The following is a 22,380-nucleotide window of genomic DNA, read 5'->3' as shown; positions in this document are numbered from 1 at the left end:
TGCAGACCGCGTGAGACGACGCTTCATCCAATCCCAAACATGCTCAATGGGGGACAGATCCGGAGATCTTGCTGGCCAGGGTAGTTGACTTACACCTTCTAGAGCACGTTGGGTGGCACGGGATACATGCGGACGTGCATTGTCCTGTTGGAACAGCAAGTTCCCTTGCCGGTCTAGGAATGGTAGAACGATGGGTTCGATGACGGTTTGGATGTACCGTGCACTATTCAGTGTCCCCTCGACGATCACCAGTGGTGTACGGCCAGTGTAGGAGATCGCTCCCCACACCATGATGCCGGGTGTTGGCCCTGTGTGCCTCGGTCGTATGCAGTCCTGATTGTGGCGCTCACCTGCACGGCGCCAAACACGCATACGACCATCATTGGCACCAAGGCAGAAGCGACTCTCATCGCTGAAGACGACACGTCTCCATTCGTCCCTCCATTCACGCCTGTCGCGACACCACTGGAGGCGGGCTGCACGATGTTGGGGCGTGAGCGGAAGACGGCCTAACGGTGTGCGGGACCGTAGCCCAGCTTCATGGAGACGGTTGCGAATGGTCCTCGCCGATACCCCAGGAGCAACTGTGTCCCTAATTTGCTGGGAAGTGGCGGTGCGGTCCCCTACGGCACTGCGTAGGATCCTACGGTCTTGGCGTGCATCCGTGCGTCGCTGCGGTCCGGTCCCAGGTCGACGGGCACGTGCACCTTCCGCCGACCACTGGCGACAACATCGATGTACTGTGGAGACCTCACGCCCCACGTGTTGAGCAATTCGGCGGTACGTCCACCCGGCCTCCCGCAAGCCCACTATACGCCCTCGCTCAAAGTCCGTCAACTGCACATACGGTTCACGTCCACGCTGTCGCGGCATGCTACCAGTGTTAAAGACTGCGATGGAGCTCCGTATGCCACGGCAAACTGGCTGACACTGACGGCGGCGGTGCACAAATGCTGCGCAGCTAGCGCCATTCGACGGCCAACACCGCGGTTCCTGGTGTGTCCGCTGTGCCGTGCGTGTGATCATTGCTTGTACAGCCCTCTCGCAGTGTCCGGAGCAAGTATGGTGGGTCTGACACACTGGTGTCAATGTGTTCTTTTTTCCATATCCAGGAGTGTATGTACTAAGACTGACACATGACTGCAAACAAACAAAATCTTCATTAATTAACTTTATTTTCTCGACGTGAATATCAGAAATTCTTAACTACCCCTCAGAAGAATATTAAGCTATTTCTTTAGAATTGACTGAACGCTCGTCGGAAAGACGTCCTTATTGGATACATGCTGGGTGGTAATAATTAAATTGCAGCCACTCGCGGAACTCAAATTTTGGCTGTAACGGAAGCGATATTTGGTAGATATGCTAATGCGTTAATGGGCAACCGATTAGCGGAGAAAAAATATCAGCTCCATTTTCGACCTCCAGGCGCAAATCTGGCGCTGCATGAAAAATTGTGTAAGAGGCGGTCAATAATAAAATCAAAATTATGGCTTTGTTACTTGTTTAATCTTTTCGTCCACTTCCCCTTCCTGGTCCAGTAGATATGGAAACATTTCTATACGTCTTTCTTGCATTCACAGCGCCATATTGGCACCCGGCGGCCAAAATTGGAACTAATTTTCTTCCAGAGTAAATCTGTTCGCATTAACGCATTAGAATATCTACCCAGTTTCCCTGCCGTACGATAATAACAGCCGACACTGGACCTCTGTGAGTAGCTACACTTTAATTATAACTGTCAGGTATGTAGAAAAGGCAGGGACAGAAGGATGTAACGACAGGCCACATCACGATCCTGAAGGTCTTGCACTGGTTTCCTTAAGAGGGGTCTGTCTTCCCTTATTATAGAAAACCTTGTGCGATACAGACGCGAAGGGAAAACGGAGTGAAAAAAAAGTCTTTGGCTGCTGTTAAGGGCAGCTGGGTAGAAAAGCGACTTAGTTAGCGTAGCACAAGGGGGAGAGAAATGGAGCGCACAAAGTAGCGGTGAGATGCGCTTAACCGCGCGCGCTAAATCATAGCGGCGAGAGCGATGGCCGGCGCGGACCGCGATCAATCTGCTGGCCCGACCCGCCGTGAAATATGGTCCGGCTGAAGACGCACCGGCTGCCGGACAACGCATTTAATTACGCGCGGCTCGCATAAATAACGCAGGGCGTCAGCGGCCCGCGCGCCTCCACGCGGCCTCCATTACACAGCGACGCCGCATTCCGCCTAGATGCGACGCCTGCTACCTGCGTTTATGGCGCACTGCGAGCTACGACCGTGCGCCGTCAGCCACGTTTATTGCGAGGCACGTGCACCGCGAATGCCCTGCCGCGAGACCATCTCAAATACCCTTTATTTCTTTCGCAGCGTTGCAGTTACACTCCTAATATCGTTGGCTCCATAACAGAGTAAAGCACCTCGTAACTGTGACGCATATTATCAAGGAGGATTCGCAGCATCCAGTCACTCCACAGTGTGATTCAGCCGCCCCTACCAATAGGTTTTATGCAACCCGCAACGCCTTCAAAAATCAGGCGTGAGATTTTCAAATTCTTTCGCTCGCGAACTGTTAGTCCTACATTTTTCCTATAGGTAGAATGAACAGAAACTTTTTGTAGAGAATTTAATGCACTCAAACTTCATACTGCGGTGCGTTTTCGCCAGAGTTCACAGTTTTCGAGTGAGCCGTGCGCGGCTCGTGTTCATGCAGTTTCTTGCTTGACAGCTTGTCTTTACAGAATTGTCACCTCGTTTCTTATTCGATTTACTGGCGTCACTAAGTTGCTGGCTTGCCTGCCCGTGAGTGGCAGCAGCAGCGCATATCGATAACAGCACTGTCGTAGTATCTTTGAAGCGACCGCTAGTATTTCCGGCTCGTCGTGTGTCGGGAGGGCAGTCGTTGCAGCGCCGGTGAGGTCCGGACAGCCAGTACTCGCCGACCGCTTGCGACACACATGCACTGTCTGACGGAGTCCGCCTCCGTAGCGTAGCGGTAGCTTTACTGCAGCGCAGGCCAGAAATTCTGCACGCGTGCGGTGCTCGTGCACATGTGCAACTTCCGAGTCACAGCGTGCACGCCGCAGCGGTCAGCGTTCATGTAGTGCACGTTTCTATGCACAGGTGTCGCTTTATCCACTTATTGGGATACTCTGTACCGGCGCATTCTAGTGCTCTTTCCACAGCTTGCAAGCCAACCAAGGGAAGGTATTTCGCGTATTAAACATTTAAAATACTGTCACAGTCTACTCATTGAGACATCTAATTTTATGTTAACAGTTTAACCCAGTAAGACATGTAATACAGTTAACAACCGTGGGTTTTTATTAAGGCAGCTTGACTGACGGCACGTAAATACGCGTAATGTTTTTAATGCAAGGTTTCTTATAACTAATTCTCGGTGCCCTCAGTTACACCCACATACTTTCTGTGTCACTGACCACTGAACAGAATGATAACCGCAGCTCTCTCGATGATCACCTGTTATTTCAATACCATTATTGCTATCTCTTTCATCAGTTCCGTGTGAAATCTGCATATTAACCGACAGTTAGATGAATCCAGAATGAGATTTTCACTCTGCAGCGGAGTGTGCGCTGATATGAAACTTCCTGGCAGATTAAAACTGTGTGCCCGACCGAGACTCGAACTCGGGACCTTTGCCTTTCGCGGGCAAGTGCTCTACCATCTGAGCTACCGAAGCACGACAAACGCCCGGTACTCACAGCTTTGCTTCTGCCAGTATCTCGGGCTGTGGCTAAGCCATGTCTCCGCAGTATCCTTTCTTTCAGGAGTGCTAGTTCTGCAAGGTTCGCAGGAGAGCTTCTGTAAAGTTTGGAAGGTAGGAGACGAGATACTGGCAGAAGTAAAGCTGTGAGTACCGGGCGTGAGTCGTGCTTCGGTAGCTCAGATGGTAGAGCACTTGCCCGCGAAAGGTAAAGGTCCCGAGTTCGAGTCTCGGTCGGGCACACAGTTTTAATCTGCCAGGAAGTTTCAGTTAGATGAATGTTATGTTTTATCGACTTCAGCTGAGCGTAGCCCTTCACACATTTAAAAAAACCCTAAATGTAAGTATACATTGAAACAATCGGTTTAATGATCAATTTTCCTCTTGCTTGTACCATATAAACAGGGAAGTGGAGCCGCCGCCGTTCATTTAGGACACATGTCTAATAATAGATGTCGCTGTCGCTCCCTGTCGCACACATGCGCACATATGCAGCACTTCCGCACGTCTGCACACTGTGCAGCGTTTGGCCGGCCCTGCGTTACTGCCTACCACGCAGGGGGCCCGGGTTCGATTCCCGGCACGGGACTGGGTGTTGTGTGTCCTTCATCATCATCATCATTATCATCATCATCATCATCATTGACTCGCAAGTCGCCGACGTGGCGTCACCTAAAAAGGACTTGCAATACGGGCGGCCGAACTCCCCCGAATGGGGCCTCCCGGCCAACAGTGCCATAGGATCATTTCCATTTTCTCCGACGGAAAGAGACTGGCGCTGGAACGATCTTGGTTGGTCGTTTGCTCGGTCGTCTCATGGTGCGACGCTTATTTGGTCTTTTGACCGTTTGTAGGCCTCGTGTCACCATGCCGGACGTGGGTCGGTTTCTTCCTTGTGCAGAGATGTCGGGTGTCCAATGGGCAAGAGTTACCTCTGCATGGTTGGGTCCGAGGCAGTGTGCCCGGGTCGCCGTGTCTCCGAGTTCCGAACGGACAAGGAGTTGAGTCGGGATGGAGCTGCAGTGAGGTCCGGACAGACAAGACTCGCCCCACTATTGCTGACACACATGACTTGAGTGGGGACGACCGTGGTTGGTCGTTCGGTCAGTCGCCTCATCGAACGACGTATATTTGGTCCCCGACCGCTTCGGGTTCTCTGTGTGTGTCGCCTTGTCATTCGTCCTGGTTGTTTCACAGTGATTGCTTTTACGATTGTTCGAGTTCTTGTGGAAGTGTTTGCGTTGAATTGTGTCTAGCTTGTGTAATTTCGACTGAGCAATTATTTTAATGCTGTCTGCGTACTGGAGTAGGCTGTCGGTCGGTTGGGACAGTGCAGTGAGGAAGTCTCCGCGGCGAGGGTAGTGTTCTGCAGTGTGTTTTTCCTCGCCGTGTTGATGCTGTCCGCGTGTAGTTTGACAGCCTTTGGTGTTGTTCATATTTTTGAGTGGTTATTGTCCGCTGGCTGTTTTTAGACGCCAATTTTGAAGACATAGTGTTGCTGGTATCTTCGTCCTCGTCTGATATTTTCCGTTGTCGTGCCGTTGGTCGGCGCAGCGGAATTCGTTAGTTTGTTGGTCGGTTCTTCAGCCGTCCTTGGGTCGGGTTGCCATCTCATTACTTAATCTTATTCTTGGCTGCCTATCTCACCTAACCTTTTACGTTAGAGTTACCTCGTCAGGCCGACCCTTAGAACACTTCTGAGCACCATTGTTCTGTTGTTTTTAGATTGTGATTTTTGTCTCAAGTACTGTTCGAGGCCTTCAGCCGCTTATTAATTTAGTTTGTTTTAATTTTAAAATAAAGCCTTCAGGCGTCTTAAGTTAAAACTTTGAAGATTCTTGTTTGAACTATTTGTTTAAAAAGAAAAAAGGGGAATTTTACTCTATTGCAAATCCTTATTATCCAGGCTTTAAGTCTTGAGTTGTTCTATGTTCAGTATGTGGCCTTCAGCTGAGCTTTTATATCAAATACGAGGGTCGGTCAAAAAGTAATGCCTCCCATTTTTTTTCTACTTAAAGAAATTAAGTTAAGTGAAAAATTTGAATTTGGCGCCATTCCTCAACCCTTCTTCTGCAATCCACTGCAGTAGTAACTTTCTGTGTCAACAGGTGGCAGCACAGCAGAAGTTTGTAAGATGGCCGACATCGATGTTCGTTTGAGACAGCGTTGTGTGATTGAATTCTTGAATGCAGAAGGTGAAACGCCCATACGCATTCATGAAAGACTGAAGAAGGTGTATGGTGTTGTGACAGTGGATGTCAGCACTGTTAGACGATGGGTTCGTCGTTGTAAGGAAGCTGAAGGGCAAACACCGTTGACTGACGAAAAGCGGAGCGGCAGGCCGGTGAGTGCAGTGACTCCACACAACATTCAGCAAGTTGATGACATCATTCGTGGTGACCGTCGGGTGACTGCAGATGAAATGTGTCGCATTATTTCTCTTAGTAAAGGCAGTGTGATCACGATTATTAAACAATTGGGGTACTCAAAAGTTTGTGCACGGTGGGTTCCAAGAATGTTAACCGATCAGAATAAAGAGGCAAGGAAAACAATAGCCTCCCAACACTTGCAGCGCTTCCGTTTGGAGGGAGATGAGTTTCTGAAAAAAATTGTGACCGGGGACGAAACATGGGTGCATTTTTTTGAACCTGAATCAAAGAGGCAGTCAATGGAGTGGCGTCACACAAGCTCGCCGAGGAAGAAAAAATTCAAAACTGTGCGATCGGCAGGGAAAGTTATGGCAACAGTTTTCTGGGATACAGAGGGTGTGATTCTGGTTGATTTTTTGGAGCAGGGATGCACAATAAATTCTGTTCAATACGTCACAACCCTCAACAAACTTAAAGCACGTCTTCAGCGAGTTCGCCCAACAAAATCAATGGCAGATGTTCTTCTTTTGCATGACAATGCAAGACCACACACCAGTCGTCACACCTCTGACGAGATTGTCAAAATTGGATGGGAAGTTTTGCCTCATCCCCCATACAGCCCTGACCTGGCACCATCAGACTTCCATCTGTTCGGGCCACTAAAAGAAGCTCATCGTGGGATTCATTTTGAAGATGAGGAGGCCGTCAAAACATCCGTGCGTCAATGGCTTAGGAAGCAGAGCTGTGATTTTTACCGTGCTGGGATACATGCCCTTGTTCAAAGATGGACCAAAACTGTAGAGATGGGCGGAGATTACATTGAAAAATGACAAAATGATCCTCAATGTTGTGGTTTTCAACCTATGTAATTGCATTTAAATTTCCTGACAATTAAACGTAGAAAAAAAAATAGGAGGCATTACTTTTTGACTGACCCTCGTATTTTCAAGTAAGGCCTTCAGCCGCGTATATTCCTTAAAGTTCTTGTAATAACTTGTGTTTGGGCTGTCAACTGTATTGTTTTGAATCCTTTCAAGGGCATGTGTGATTATGTGTTTTTAGGAAAATAAAGTTTGTGTGTTTTGTACAACTGACAGTAACTGATTTTGGCCCCTTTCCACAACCATAACCTGATCCGCTCTGTCCTGCGAAACCAGATTTTATCGAGTTATTCAAAAACAACCTACAAAATTTACCTTGAAATGCGTTATTGTTGAATAACTTGAAAACCATAGCTTCCAGAGAAAACGTATCCCAGTAAAAAATTTAAGTACATTAAATTTTCCACAAAAAGATGCTGTCCATTTTTATGTTGCATGTAGTGAGCGTGAGAATATGTAAATTTTGCACTTGGTTTTTGAAGGTGTTGCGGGTTGCGTAAATCCTGTTGATAGGTGCAGCTGCATCACCCTGCATATAAGCCTTGAATTTATGTAAAGTAGATAGTAGAGCGTGGTTGTTAAACTGTATGTTAAAATGTGGGTTGAACCTCTTTTTACAACGCAAAAGCGCTAGAATTGACACATTATTTCCCTAAATCGCTACAGGCAAATGCCGGGTTGGTTTCTTTGAAAAGGATGTGCCCAATTTGCTTTCCCATTCTTTCATAATCCGAGCTTGCGCTCCCTCTCTAATGACCATGCTGTCGAAGGGACATTAGATTCTGATCTTCTTCCCTTCCTCCGTTAGAACTGATACGTTTTGAAGGAGCACGCCTCCACCCTCAGTATTACTCCAGAAGAATCTTATAAAAGCCATAAATATAAAAAAACTAAATATAAATTAAAAAATTAACATTTTTATTTATTTTTGTTATTTTTATCCCCTACGTAATAATCGTGTAGAGTAATTCTAATGAAAGCTTGCTCCTTCGACAGGAGTTGATTCTAGTGCATTTGAGTTCTGAAAGTTGTTGAGCCTACATTTCAACATTGAGTAACGGAGGTAATGAAATAAAATGCCGAGCAAGGTGAGGCAGCAGTTGGCGCAGTAGGCTCGAATTCAGGAGGACAGCTGTTGAATCCCCATTCGAGCATAGAGATTTAGGTTTTCTGTCGTTCTCTACATCGCCTGAGGCAAATTCTGCGAAGGACACAGTCGCATCCTTTCCCTATTCCGGGTTGTGCTCCGACTCTAATGAGTGGAAACAATAGCTGCTAGGACTGCTGATATACTTTAAAATACCGGGAATTCGATATATCAATATTTAAGAAAGTGTATCGAAAAGTAGTATCGATCTTTCGATGGATACGATATCGACGTAACTGCCTATAAAAATATCGACCACACGTTGTAAATAACTCCCGGTTTTAGAACTGTATATTTAAGTACTGATTTAGTATTAGATATTATGTCCATCAACAAGCTAGCAGCCCCCGCCTATCCTCCTTAGAGCAAGAATTGAAAGGAAAATGATGCACGTTCGCACTTAGCACTAACCACTTTGCTAACAATAGCAACTGCATATAGGTAACGCAATAAAATGTGTCCGATGCGTCCGTCGTTAGGTTTCGTCACATATCGGATTTGTTATAAACACTTCATGTCTACTTCCCATTTTTTTTTCTCATTTCTGAAAAGACATGCGAACTAGCAGTTGTAGTGTCAAAATTGCGTGGTGAAGCCGATTACGTCAGCATTACCCTCACGCGTCTCCGCCCACCACAAATACCAATCCTGTCATTTAGATTTTTTTCATCGTTTTCAGCAGCTGTTTTCAAGAATGCCAATGTGAAGAAACATCACGCTAGTTGCATTAAAAATTTTTTTTATCATTTCATTCACGCCGCCAAATCAGATTTCTTCTTTCGTGCCAGAAATACTTGCTTCACAAGTCAAAGAGAAACACTGGACGCGATGAAAGCTCAAACGGTAGTAAAACTCTTTCACAGAGTGAAAGTAAAGTTATGTTTTACTACAATTTCAGAAGAACAGCTTCAAATATTTACCGAAAATTGTGAAAAATGTACAGTGTAAAATAAAAATATCAGCACTTGACATTGGCATTTTGATATCGATATATAGGACAAAGAAAACCGCCATTTATTTCGAAAGTTTTTTCAAAAATTGTCGATATTATATCAATAGCCATAGTAACTACCGAAAAAAATACGTGAGTTACCATCCAGAGCAGTGTACCATGTAATGACCACATAAAATAAACTATAGAAAAAGCAGGTGGCAGGCTGATATTCATTCGTTTCTCCGACTCTCGAGAACTGCTCCTTAGTCTGAAATTCTTATTTAGATCCAACGAAGAGCGTCTCGTTTCGTTACGGGATCGTTGAATGCCACAAGAGCGTTACGGACATGCTTAGCAAATGCCAGTGACACACGCCACAAGAGAATCGTTGTATTGCACAGAGAGTTTTGCTACTGAATTTTCGAGAGAGAGTACGTTCTGCAAAGAGCTGGGCCATACATTACTTTCACATACGCGTCACAAAATCACCACGACAAAGAAAATCAGAGAAATTAAACCTCATACGGAGCTTTACCGACAGCCGTTGTTAACGACGTCGTTCTGCTTTTACGTGATCAGATCAGACCCGGATTGTGCTTCAGGGACAGTACGTCAGAACTTGATGCGTACACGAAAGCCGAATGAAAATGCCTTCTTATGTTTCCAATCTCGCAAACAGTCAAAACCAATTACAGAACTAAATTTTCTCTTACAGAACGAAAGTTTCTGTTCGATATATTGTTTGGCTGTCTGTAAAGAAGAAATGGCGACACCGAAGGTAATTTTCGAATTTGATAGAGAATGTTGCTGAATATTCAGTTGACGATACTGTGAAAAATTAATCCGATCTACGCCAGTAGTATGATCTGTCATCATCACTAATGCGCATCGGCGAAAATAAATTTACGTCCAGTACTGGACGTACGGCTTTCGTCGCCTACCTGGGATCGGACGCGACCACAAGTCACTGCTGTTGACAAGTCACCCCGAAAGATTTATTAGGCTCGCATGCCGATGCATGAAACATAAGGGTTTAAATTCTCATGCTGCCGGATTTGCAACTGTATATCATGAACGCTGTTTTTCATGTGAAGGTAAGCAAACAAGGTAATTTGCAAAATGTTCCTGATCGAAGAGAGGTTCAAAACCCCAGTAGTCACTGCGCTAACGATACAGACACTGAACGTGTGATGTGCTGTGCTTCTGGTGCTGCGCTGTGCTTCTGTTGGATCGCTTGATCGAAGAATATTTTAAGAGACGTCGGATTGCTTAATATCGTAAAATACCATCGCGAAAATGAACTAATCATAAATTTCTGTCCATGACTGTAGTTGACGGATTTGAATTAGGTAGTCTAGGACGCAGCAACTTCTAGACTGGGATGTTCTGATGGATTGGTACGTTAATTAACTATTACAGTCGACGACAGAGTTAGCGCCCGAAAACCTCAAACCACACACACACGACGACAGAGATCGCCAAACTTCACACGTGGCCGGATAACTGACAAAATGACGAGCGCAGGCGGCGTCATCATTCTGCACAATACTTGCAGGTCAGAGCGAATGCTCTGGGGAAGAAAGGACGAAAAACTAAGTACAGCGTTCCATGTTAATTACGGGCGAGTGGCATGTTGTTCACAAGAAACAAGGTAAACCAACATATTTATTTACTAACAAAGTTATAAGAGAAGAGAACGTTAGCAAAATAATAGACAGAGCAGATCTAGTCCTCACATGTCCGAATCTCACAAACTAAGCAACAAGGAACGTTGGTGGGTTCTGTGGAACTGACGTTTGGATTTCAAGATATCAGCAGTGTTGGTTTGGTATTGCTGCATCCAACATTCCTCATTTTCGAAAATGTTTGGTGACAGACATAAGTTGTTCCAATCACTGATGCCATATCAACAGCAAATTTTCAGAAACAATATAATGTAGGAAGCGATAAAATTCAATAAGTTTTCCTTGTGTGTACTTCTCTTTCAGAAATTCCTATTCTTGCACATCAATGAGCTCCAACTATAGTTCGACTAGAGTGGCCAGCATGTTCTACAGACATGAACTCTATCGAACATGCCTGGGATAGATTGAAAAGGGCTTTTTGTGAACGACGTGACCCACCAACCAGTCTGAGGGATCTACGCCAAATCGCCGTTGAGGAGTGAGACAATCTGGACCAACAGTGCCTTGATGAACTTGTGTATGGTATGCCATGACGAATACAGGCAATGCATCAATGCAAGAGGACGTGTTACTGGGTTTTAGAGGTACCGACGTGTACAGCAATCTGGACCACCACCTCTGAAGGTGTCGCTTTATGATCGTACAACATGCAATTTGTGGTTTTCATGAGCAATAAAAAGGGCGGAAATGATGTTTATGTTGATGTCTATTCCAATTTTCTGTACAGGTTCCGGAACTCTCGGATCTGAGATGCTGCAATTTTTTTTATGTTTGTAGTAAATTTAAGGCACATAGCAGCCAGGAGGTTTCCGTCCTTGTTAAGATCGCCTAGTATTCTAGGCGTAATACTTAAATTTAAACTGAATCACAATGTCTGGTGTTCCATACGTTTTATATAGCAAATTCAGTTACCGTCAGTGGGCCGGGTAAACTGACGTGGCGTGCCGGATCCACTCCGCTGGCCGTAGTTTGGCGACTCATGGTCTACGATATACCAGAGTGTGTCAGTAACACCGATATGTTTTTGCGAATGGATCAGTCACTCTTTAGCGGAGTGTATACTTCCTGGCACATTAAAATTGTGTCCCAGACTGGGACTCGAACTCTGAATCTTCTCTTTTGCGCGCGACTGCTACGGTCGCAGGTTCGAATCCTGCCTCGGGCATGGATGTGTGTGATGTCCTTAGGTTAGTTAGGTTTAAGTAGTTCTAAGTTCTAGGGGACTGATGACCACAAATGTTAAGTCCCATAGTGCTCAGAGCCATTTGAACCTTTTTTTTTTTCTCTCTTTTGCGAGAAATGTTCTTACCGACTGAGCTCCCCAGACACGACTCACGAGCCCTCCCCTCTCAGAGCCTCACGTCCGCCAGTACTTCACTCCCTCCTTCCAAAACTCCAGAAACTCACCTGAATACCTTGGGGGAGCAGCACTCCTGGAAGAAAGGATACTGTGGAGAAATAGCTTAGCCGTAACGTGTTGGACTTGGAGGAGGGCAGGCCTGGACGGCTGAGTCGGGAAGAGCATTGCCCGCGAAAGGCAAAGTCCAGTGTTTCAGTCATGATCTGGGATGCAATTTTAGTCTGCTTGCAAGTTTCAGTGCCGGTATACGAGGGACGTTCAATAAGGAACGCTACACTCTTTTTTTTTTTTTTTTTTTTTTTTTTTTTTTTTTTTTTTTTTTTTTTTTTTTTTTTTTACGAGAGCGGGTTCGTTTTATTCAGGATTGCAATACACTATATTATTCCCCACGCTTTTGGTCACAAAACCCTATTTTTCAACATAATCTTCATTCAATGCGACGGCCTTATGTAACCTTACTGGATGGCCTCTATGCTCGCATGGTACCACTCTACCGAACGACATCTGAGCCAACGTGTTGCTGCATAAATTACCTCCCCATCATCCACGAAATACTTCCAGCAAAGTGGAAACTTCTTTTGGCCAAACAGACGGGGGTCAGAAGATACAAGATCCGGGCTGCAGAGTGGATGAAGAAGAACAGTCCTGTGAAGATTTGTGGGCTCCTCTCGGGTGCGCAGACAAATGTGAGGCCTTGCGTTGTCATGGAGAAGAAGTTAGCATTTTTGTGGCGACGAACACGCTGACATCGTTTCTTCAGTTTCCTGACAGTTACAAAATATACTTCGGATATGATCCGTTGCATCACGAGAGAAGGCATCAAACAATAACTCATTCAGAGGCCCAGAACATCGTCATAGTTACTTTACCGGCTGAGGGTGCGGCTTTGAACTTTTTCTTCGGAGGAGAGGTGGTGTGGCTCCACTTCACGAGTAGCCGTTTCGTTTCCAGTTCGAAGTGATGAACTCATTTTTCGCCGACTATGACGGATATTCAACAGAAGATTGTGATGATCAGCCTCGTAACGCGAAAGCAATTCTGCACAGATAGTCCTTCGTTGCTCTTTATGGTCTTGTGCTAGGCAGCGAGAACCCAGCGGGCACACACGCTTGAGTACCCCAACTGATTGACAAGTGTGTCAGCACTACCAACAGAGACGTCCAGTTTCCCAGCGAGGTGTTTGATTGTGATCCTTCGATCATCTCGGATGAGAGTGTCCGCACGTCCCAACGTTGCAGGAGTCACAGCTGTGTGCGGCCAGCCGGGACGTGGGAGACTGGACAGCTTTCCGCGACCTTGTTGCGATTATTACAGACGCCTCGTCCAACGACTCACCGTGCTTTTGTTCACTGAGCATTACTTTTTTGAACGCTCCTCTTTTATTGTAGGGGTGCAGAACATCAAATGTGAACAGCGCACCCACTTGAGTTACGCTGATGTTTCTCCTAATATCCTTTGGCTGTCAATACAAACAGGTGTTAAACTGTGTGGAAATAAATTAAAACTTTGATATGTAGGGTTGGTGAAAAAGTGAAGATTATTTCCGGTTACACAGGTTGTTTGCAGTTATACGGTGACAAGAGGAAAGGGAAATTATTGTTTAATACGAGTCATCTCCGTGCACAGCTTTCAAGCCGTGTCGACACTTTCTTCTCCTTCCAGACAGTGGCCCAGTCCGTACGAAAAGATGACTATCGGAGGCTGTAGCGGGGAGGTTACAGCCACGGCGGCGGCAGCAGCCAGCAAAAGTGCCGCCGGCCGCTGTAGCGGTGTGGTAAGCACGGTCGGCTCCGCCCTGTGCCGAGCACCACTCTGCGGCGGTCTGGGCCTGGAAATTGGAAGTCCGCCGTGGCTTATCTCGCCGGACGCGCCCAATTTAATTTACACTCACCTGTTTTCGCAGAGCTCTCCGCTGCGTCCCGCCGCGGCGGCGCAACTTGGCCTCTCTATCACCGCCATCTCTCTTGCTTTCTGTTTCTCTTCCTCGTTCTTTGTTTCAACTGCGATAAGGCTCTTCCTCTGCTGTAACTCCACGTAGCCCCTCCCCTTTCCTTACTCTCCTTCCTTCTCTCCATCCCTGCTATACTGCGATCGCGCGCGCGGGTGTGTATGTGTATGTATGTGTGTGTGTGTGTGTGTGTGTGTGTGTGTGTGTGTGTGTGTGTAGAGGCCCCGAATCGTATGGAGTTCTCTTGCGAAACGGCTTCCCATAAATAATCGTTTTGCTTCTGCTGTCTCCAAAGCGTAATCTCTGTAATCCATTTGCCTCCCATTAAAGCTGGCACATGCTGAGAAATTTTGACTGAGTGTCGATCGTGCTGGAACTCGTGATTGCTTGTATGTCTCATTAACAGTCGAAGGGTGCTTTAGCGTCAGCCATGATGATCATATAAACGAAAACAAGTGCGTGACTTCTCAGTTTCTCGTTTCGTTGATTCCTTATGTGAATGCAGGTATCTAATCAGAAGAGCCTTAACGTGGCAAACGATGAAGTGGGGCAGTACTGTGTAACTCATTCCTGTAATTCGGTAAGTCTGAACCGAAAAACTCGTGCAGGAAGCAGCCTCGCGAGAAGCCTTCTGTAACATATAACATCGAGAGATAATTTATAATCATACTGTTTCCCCTTCACAAACGCTGAATATTAACTGAACCTGATTCTTGACAAAATCAGATATCCAATTTAACCATATTAACGAGGAAATAGAATGGAAAACATGTCGAATTATATTATGCAAACTCGTTACTCGAAATCTAGTAGTATTCTTCGGAACATTGCTGCAACGTGCGTGTAATTTAATCCATAACTATTTAAAATTCATTATATTCACTGATACACAATTCTGTTTCTGCTATATTCTGATTAATTACTTATGCACTTAAAGATATAGTAATCGTTCGCATTTTTATAAATTGTGACGTAACACACGCTCACTTATGATACGACTACTAGACGCTACATTATCCCGTAATCTACTTGTTATGCCCATCATGTGCCAGCGTGCGAGATACGAAACTGACTGCAAATCGTAACAATAAAACAATTGATACCTATATTCGGGCATTATCAGCAATACGACTATTTTTTCTGGCGGAAATCTTATTCGCCCTCAACGTACGCACCTTACGTATTAAAGCATATAGACTTCTCCGAGCTTGAAATTTTCGCTGTTTTCGACCGTAACAGTAAGAGCGCTAACGTCCTACGAGGCGTTGCATTTTATCTACGAGAGTTGTTGATGAGACGTTAAGAGTTAATGGATTTTGCAGTGATGTACTCTTCATAGCCATTAATTGCCGAAAATTAAATACCTGTCCTTTTTACAACGGTAAAAATTTTCCGTTTCACGTTTTCGCTGTATGTCTGAATTTTCAAGTTCATCTCAACAATAACCGTATCGACGAAAAATTAACTCAAAATCTTTTTTGTTGCTACTATTCTTTTAAACTTGAATTACTGTTGTGTGTAGTTCGAAGAAGATGCATTCAGGCTGACGGGTACAGGAATCGCAAGGAAATTGCATTTCGTATTCCTATAACTTTTTCTGTAAATACTTCTAGTTTAGAACGTAACAAATCCACAAATGTGGAAACTATTAATCAGACGACTTTTTTAAGAAGAGTGAAAAGTTGTGTCGTTACAGAATGGATAAGAAGCAATGACATTAACCATAGACTTAAGTAAATTTCTTAGAAATGGAATCAACATATTGGTATCATGAGTGAAACCAGTAATAAAATACAGAACGCGTAGGAAAAAATGTATTTCAAGACCGGAGATTTGAGGCTGGAATGGTATCGGAGTAGGTTTTCAGCTTTTTTCCTAAAGCAGGGTTTTCTAAGCTGTGTTCCGTGGAACATTGCTTTCCCGGGAAGTGAGTAAGTGCTGCGCGAAAAGCTATTTTTTTGGACATTTTGACGATACTAATTATTTTTATAAAATTATTATTATATCCATATTATTTGTTACGATTTAAAATTGAAGTGATCATTGAATGAAACAAGTTTTTATCAATTTATCTACCCTCAAAATAAACAACATATTCAATCAAAGTACCAAGATTCTCAAAATGTTCCGTCAGAGGAAAAGTTTAGGAATCCCTGCTAATAATTTTCTAAGCAATGTTTTCATTGCGCATTGGCCCGTACTTTCGCATCTCAATGAGTGTCCGTTTTTTTCTGATACACCCTGCATAAAAGAGCCGACTACGCTGTGCTTTTTTTCTGAAAGAACTATGCCAGGCGCAGGAGACAATACATGCAAGTTTTAAGGTGTATTATTGGACGAAGAAAACTGAGCTATATTCCGTTGTCTGAACTGACTTGGGGCCGTGACTCAGCTTAACGAAGTCAAGGTACTGGACATCGCCACCTCGCTGTACAAAAAAAGAAAGAAAGTGTTTGTGGAAAATGTCTTTGCGGCATGGCACAATAGCTTACTGTTAATGAATGTAAATTTATGGTGATCAGAAGGAGAGAATATCGATAAATTCTTGCAAAATGGTAAAGCTGAATAGGCCGTCACTGTGCAGTGAGAGATGAGACATGATTCCCTCGCGATTCTCCAAAAAGGAGAGAACCACTTACTCGCATTAAGTGTTCCATTGACGATGTGCTTAATGTGCTATTAGGAAGCAATTTCATAATACTGTGAAGAATGTAAGTACATTTAATTCTGCGAAAACTTGACAACTTTTATCGCGCGTACATCTTCGGAAAACTTACCTGGTGTAGTCCTGAAGTTTTAGTTATCCCCTCGCAAAAATAATTTTGCGTAATTAACTGTTTTTTTTGTTTTTTTTCACATTCAAGTCTGCAGTAATGGTAGACTCTTTTAGACGTCCGCCCCACACCGAAAGGCGAGCCAAAACAAAAGGGTGCAGTGCGCAAACGAAGTGTAACACCGTGCGGTAATTCATTTTCAGCAGCAGCGGAATGTGGCAGCTGTGTCAGGCCAATCCAGGTGACTGCTGTAGACTTCTTACACAGCCAGATGTGCAAAACTAATCACCGCACGATGCAGCTTATAACATTACCGGCTGTATTTTACGAGGCCTATTCCAAAACTAAGATCCGTTTGACCAGAAGGAAAAAAATAAGCTCACGAGAAAAAGTTCCTGTTGACAGTAATATTTTACTGCATATCTACCGTATTTTTGCCACATAATCGCCGTTCACATCTATACACTTTCTGTAACGCTACACTAGCTTCTTTAACCCCTCTGCATAGAAGTCTGCCGCCTGGGAATTGAACCAAGTGGTTCTCAAGTTCATCGTCGTTTATAAATCGTAGTCCAAAACGACTTTTTCAAAACGGAAGAAGAGAATGTAGGCCCTCGGTGCAAGATCGCTACTGTACGGAAGATGCTGAAAAAGTTCCCAACGAAAATCTTGAATCTTTTCCTTGGTTTTGGCAGCGGTGGGATGGTATGCTTTGTCGTGCAGGCGGGAAGAAGAAGCTGGTAGGCCCTTGGTGCAAGATCGCAACTGTACGGAAGGTGCTGAAAAAGTTCCCAACGAAAATCTCGAATCTTCTCCTTGGTTTTGGCGGCGGTGGGAGAGCATACTTTGTCGTAAAGAAGGATTATACCGTGGTATCGAGTTTGGATCGCATATCTCAGTTTGGTTAGTGTTTCACAGAATGCGTCAGCAGAAATTATTGGCCCACGGTCCCTGAAAACAATCAAAAGTAAGCCCTTTTCGTCCCAAAAACTCGGTAGCCATCAATTTTCGATTCGGGAACGGAGATTGCTTAAACTTATTTAGTTTGGGTGAACCTAAATGACGCCACTGCATTGACTGTTGTTTCGATTCTGCGTTGGTGTACGATGTCCATATCTCGTCGCCCGTAACAATGTAGGACAACAAATCATTTCCATCTTTTCTACAGCGCTCCAAAAACTGTCGTGTACTGCGCATTCTTTGCGCTTTGTGCTCATAAGTGAGCAGTTTTGGAACCTACCTCGCACACAATTTCCGATACCGAAGCTGTTCGGTAGCAATCCTGCAAACTGAGGTTCGAGCAGGCCAATAATCAACAATCGCCGATCACTTCGAAGTTTTAGGTTCACTCGATCAACGATTTCGTCGGTACGAATACTAGGCCTGCCACTCCACCGTTCTTCGTGAACATTTGTGCGGACATTCTGAAATTCTCAACACCATTTTTGAACTTGTTTGTCACTCATTATTTCAAATCCATACTCTAAGTGTAACTCACGATGGGTATCAGCAGCTGAAAAACCTTTTGCAAGCAAAAATCTAATATCATCGCGCACTTCACAACTGGTAGGATTTACGTACGATTGTCTCGGCCATTGCGACCTGCTCTCACCGACTGGCAACGACTACTGAACTAAAGCAACACTGCAGTACTTTCCTTAAAGAGTTGGTGGACAGCGTTGCATGCGAGAAACTTCAGTCAGGCCTACCATTAGTTAAAATATTGGTCATCGGACCTTAATTTTGAAATGCGGCTCGTAAGTGAATTTTTTTTTTTTATATTCTAAATCTGATAATCAATTCACTGAGATGACAAAAGTCATGGAATACCTCCTAATATCGTGTTGGACTTCCTTTTGCCCTCGTAGTGCATCAACTGGACGTCGCAGGGACTCACCAAGTCGTTGGAAGTCCCGTGCACAAATATTGAGCCCTGCTGTCTGCATAGCCGTCCATAATCGCGAAAGTGTTGCCGATGCAGAATTTTGTGCACGAACTGACCCACCTCTCTATTATGTCCCGTAAACGTTAGATGAGATTCATATCGGGCGATCTGGGTGGCAAAATCATTCGCTCGAATTATCCAGAATGTTCTTCAAACCAATCGCGAACAATTCTGGTCGGGTAACATGGCCCATCGTCATCCATAAAAATTCCATCGTTGTTTGGGTGCTTGACGTCTATGAATAGCTGCAAATGATCGTCAAGTAGCCGAACAGGTCCGTTCACAGTCAATGATTAGTTGGGTCAGAGGACCCATTCCATCCCATATAAACATAGCCCACACCAGCTCGTAGTTGACAACTTGAGTACATGGCTTCGTGGGGTCTGCGCCACACTCGAATCCTACCATCAGTTCTTAAACACTGAAATCGAGACTCATCTGACCAGGCCATCGTTTTCCCATCTAGGGTCCAACCGATATGGTTACGAGCCCAGGAGAGACGCCGCAAGCGACTTCGCGATGACAGCAAAAGCACTCGCGTCGGTCGCCATACTGATTTCTGCTGTTATTTCCACAGTGTTGCTTGTTTGTTAACACTGACAACTCTACACAAAAGCCGCTGCCTATTCAGTCGTTAAGTGGAGCCCGTGGCCCACTGCATTGTTCGTGGTCAGTGGTGATGCCTGAAATTTGGTATCCTCGGCATACTCTTGACACTGTGGATCTGGGAATATTTAATTCCCTACCGATTTCCGAAATGGAGTGTCCCATGCGTATAGATCCAACTACCATTCCGCGTTCAGAGTCTGTTAATTCCCGCCATAATGATGTCGGAAACCTTTTCACATGAGTATAAATGACAGCTCTGCAAATGCACTGCCCTTTCATACCCAGTGACGCGATACTATCGCCATTTGTATATGTGTATCACTATCCCATGAGTTTTGTCACCTCACTGTAGTAATCACACATAAAATGACTTTTCAAATAATCATGAATCAAGCGAAAAGCTTCCGTATTTAGTTATCTCACTTACAGCGAATGAAATTTATCTTTTCTTTTTACCCAGAATGAAAGAGATTCTTCAAATGACATAGCGTTAATACCACAAAATATTTTTAATGCTTTTAGTGGACATTCGGTCTATACACGTAAATACAACTCACATTTAGTAATACAACTGAGCGACGACCACCTAATTCCATGCAAGAGCAAGCAAATAACAAAACAAGAGCGCAAGAGAGTTTTTCACACTCTTACATGTACTATAATATTCTAACGCTGTTATGTTTGCGTAATTTTGATCTCAATACTAATTACATGGTTCATGCATCGCTGCAGTCCATAGACGGTGGAACCAATAAAATTAAATATTTTTTCACTTAAGCCGACTAGACGCTATCATTTAGTAATTACTTCTCTTGATATGGGGGAAAATTCGGTTAGTCTAGCTTTGACGCTACAAGCTGTCCAAAACGAATCGCCACACGGTACATCACTCTACTCATGGGCTGTGCGACTCCCTTTTCGCGGCGTGACACGGCACTGTAACGTGGGCATCTCACTTCGTACCACGACTGCAGACCTGTACCAGGAAGCAAACAAAAAAAAAAATCATTATATAACTTCGTCTTTTCGAGGAGACAGTTGAAACTTTATGACTGCCCCTGTATTTTGCGTAGGATATTGAGTTCTAAAAAATATCCGCATCTTGTCCTAGTGGTTAGCTTTAAAGCCTCGAGAATCCGGGATCCTGGGTACGATTTTCGGCCCGGGTCGGTGATTTTCTTCGCTGGTAGAATTGCTGTTTGCGATGTACCCCTCGTTTCATCTTATCTTCATCGTCACGCAAGTCACCGAATTGGCCTCAAATAGAAAGAGTTGTGCCAGGCGGCCGAACACCCGAGACAGGGCCTTCTGGACCAATAATGCCAAACGGTCATTTCATTTCAGTTCTAGAAAACGGCGATAGAAAGACTGATTGTGATGAAACACGAAACAAAATCACGAAAAATCACACCCTGGGTTTTTGCTTTCTAATGAAGGCATCAAAATCCTAACAGTTATTATTTTACTAAGGTGCCATACCGGAAAACGGAGTGAATCAAAACAGTGGGGGTGAATAGAAACGACACTTCGAAAAAAGCTCTATGCTATCGTGTCGGAGAACATATGGGAATAGCCTTCAAAGATTGGTTTCTCTAGATTGGTGGCGAACCAAACTAACGAGGAAATTCTGAATGTCAAAGTTGGACACAGTTTAAGTACCAATCAAGTTTGTCTTGTTTTAATGTAAGTACATGGTAAGCAAATTTAAGCTTCAGTTTCGTTCCTCATAAGTTCAGATTTAAAGTATATTTTCATCTGAGTTGTGTTTCGGCAAACTGAAAGTGTAGGGTTATATTTCCGGAATTTATGGGGTGAACAGAAACAGCAATTGTCAATTTTTCTTAAGGAAAAGATTAAGAATTTGACGGAATTTCGCCTCGCATTGTTCTCAAGCCAGGAAATTTTGCTGTCATTAAAGTACTATATATGGAAAAAGTGCGCAATCGTTTAGAATGTAAACAAGCAAAATTTCTTATTTTGAAGGCAATGGGCTTTTACTTAAAAAAAACAAGGCCGGTTTAAAACGTTTATTGTAACAGAAGACGAGTCATTTTTTACTCAAGGAGAAGTTGTTTGACGGCTCTTCGTTACCTCTGGGAGTATTACTTGTAGATTCAAAGAGGTCATTTTTAAACGTGATGTTACTGACTTAATCCATTAACAAACAAACAGTGTTCTTAGGTTTCCGTGCTGAACAAAACTTTATTGAACCATATACATTTTGTTTCTTTTTCTTCTAAATTCAAAACAGATCTTTATATGTCCTTATTCACCCCGAAGACCAATAAATAGAAAACTTAAAAAGGCTAACACTGCTGTTTCCATTCACCCCTCTCTGTGTGGCGAATGGGAACACCATGTTTTGTTGTCTTTATGTTATAAAAGCATGAGCTAGCTCGCAAATTTAATTACAAGCTTAACGTTAGGTTCAAGACCTATAATACCCACATATAATTTTTCTTTTTAAAATTATGATTTTTTTTACTTTTAAAGCTGAAAACTGTTTCCATTCACCCCATTTTACGGTATATTATTTCTAATAAAGACTGAGAAAGTGTTATAAGTATTTTTAAAGGAAATTATCAATCAAATGTTTAACGGACACCAGACGCGCAGCCCGTGACAGCACTGTTTTTGTAAGTGCACTGGACCGTACGCCGTTTTTATCTCCATATATCTTTGGGGCGCAAACACTGCGTTATTAGTTCGCTTCGCCGGGTAATACATCATCCGCTAGACGTGCGAGACACGAAGGTCGGGCTAGACGCTAGAGATGGCAGACCGACCGCGGCCGGCCCGGGCTGTGACGCCGGCGCCGCGGTAGCTGCCGGCCGTCAGCATGGCGGCCATAAAACACGGCGCCGCCGCGCTGCGCAGTAGCGGTGCGCGCAGCCGCGCTCACGCCCACGCGCCATCGCCGCCCACGCGGGCACACCGCCCCCGCCCGTCCCGCGCCCCGCCCCTTCCACCGCGACGCTCCGGCCGGCCCTGCAGCGGCAGAGCCCGGCCACGC

The sequence above is a fragment of the Schistocerca serialis genome, chromosome 5 (assembly GCF_023864345.2).
Source record: "Schistocerca serialis cubense isolate TAMUIC-IGC-003099 chromosome 5, iqSchSeri2.2, whole genome shotgun sequence".
Lineage (NCBI taxonomy): Eukaryota > Metazoa > Arthropoda > Insecta > Orthoptera > Acrididae > Schistocerca > Schistocerca serialis.
Note: the sequence above shows the minus strand (reverse complement) of the source record.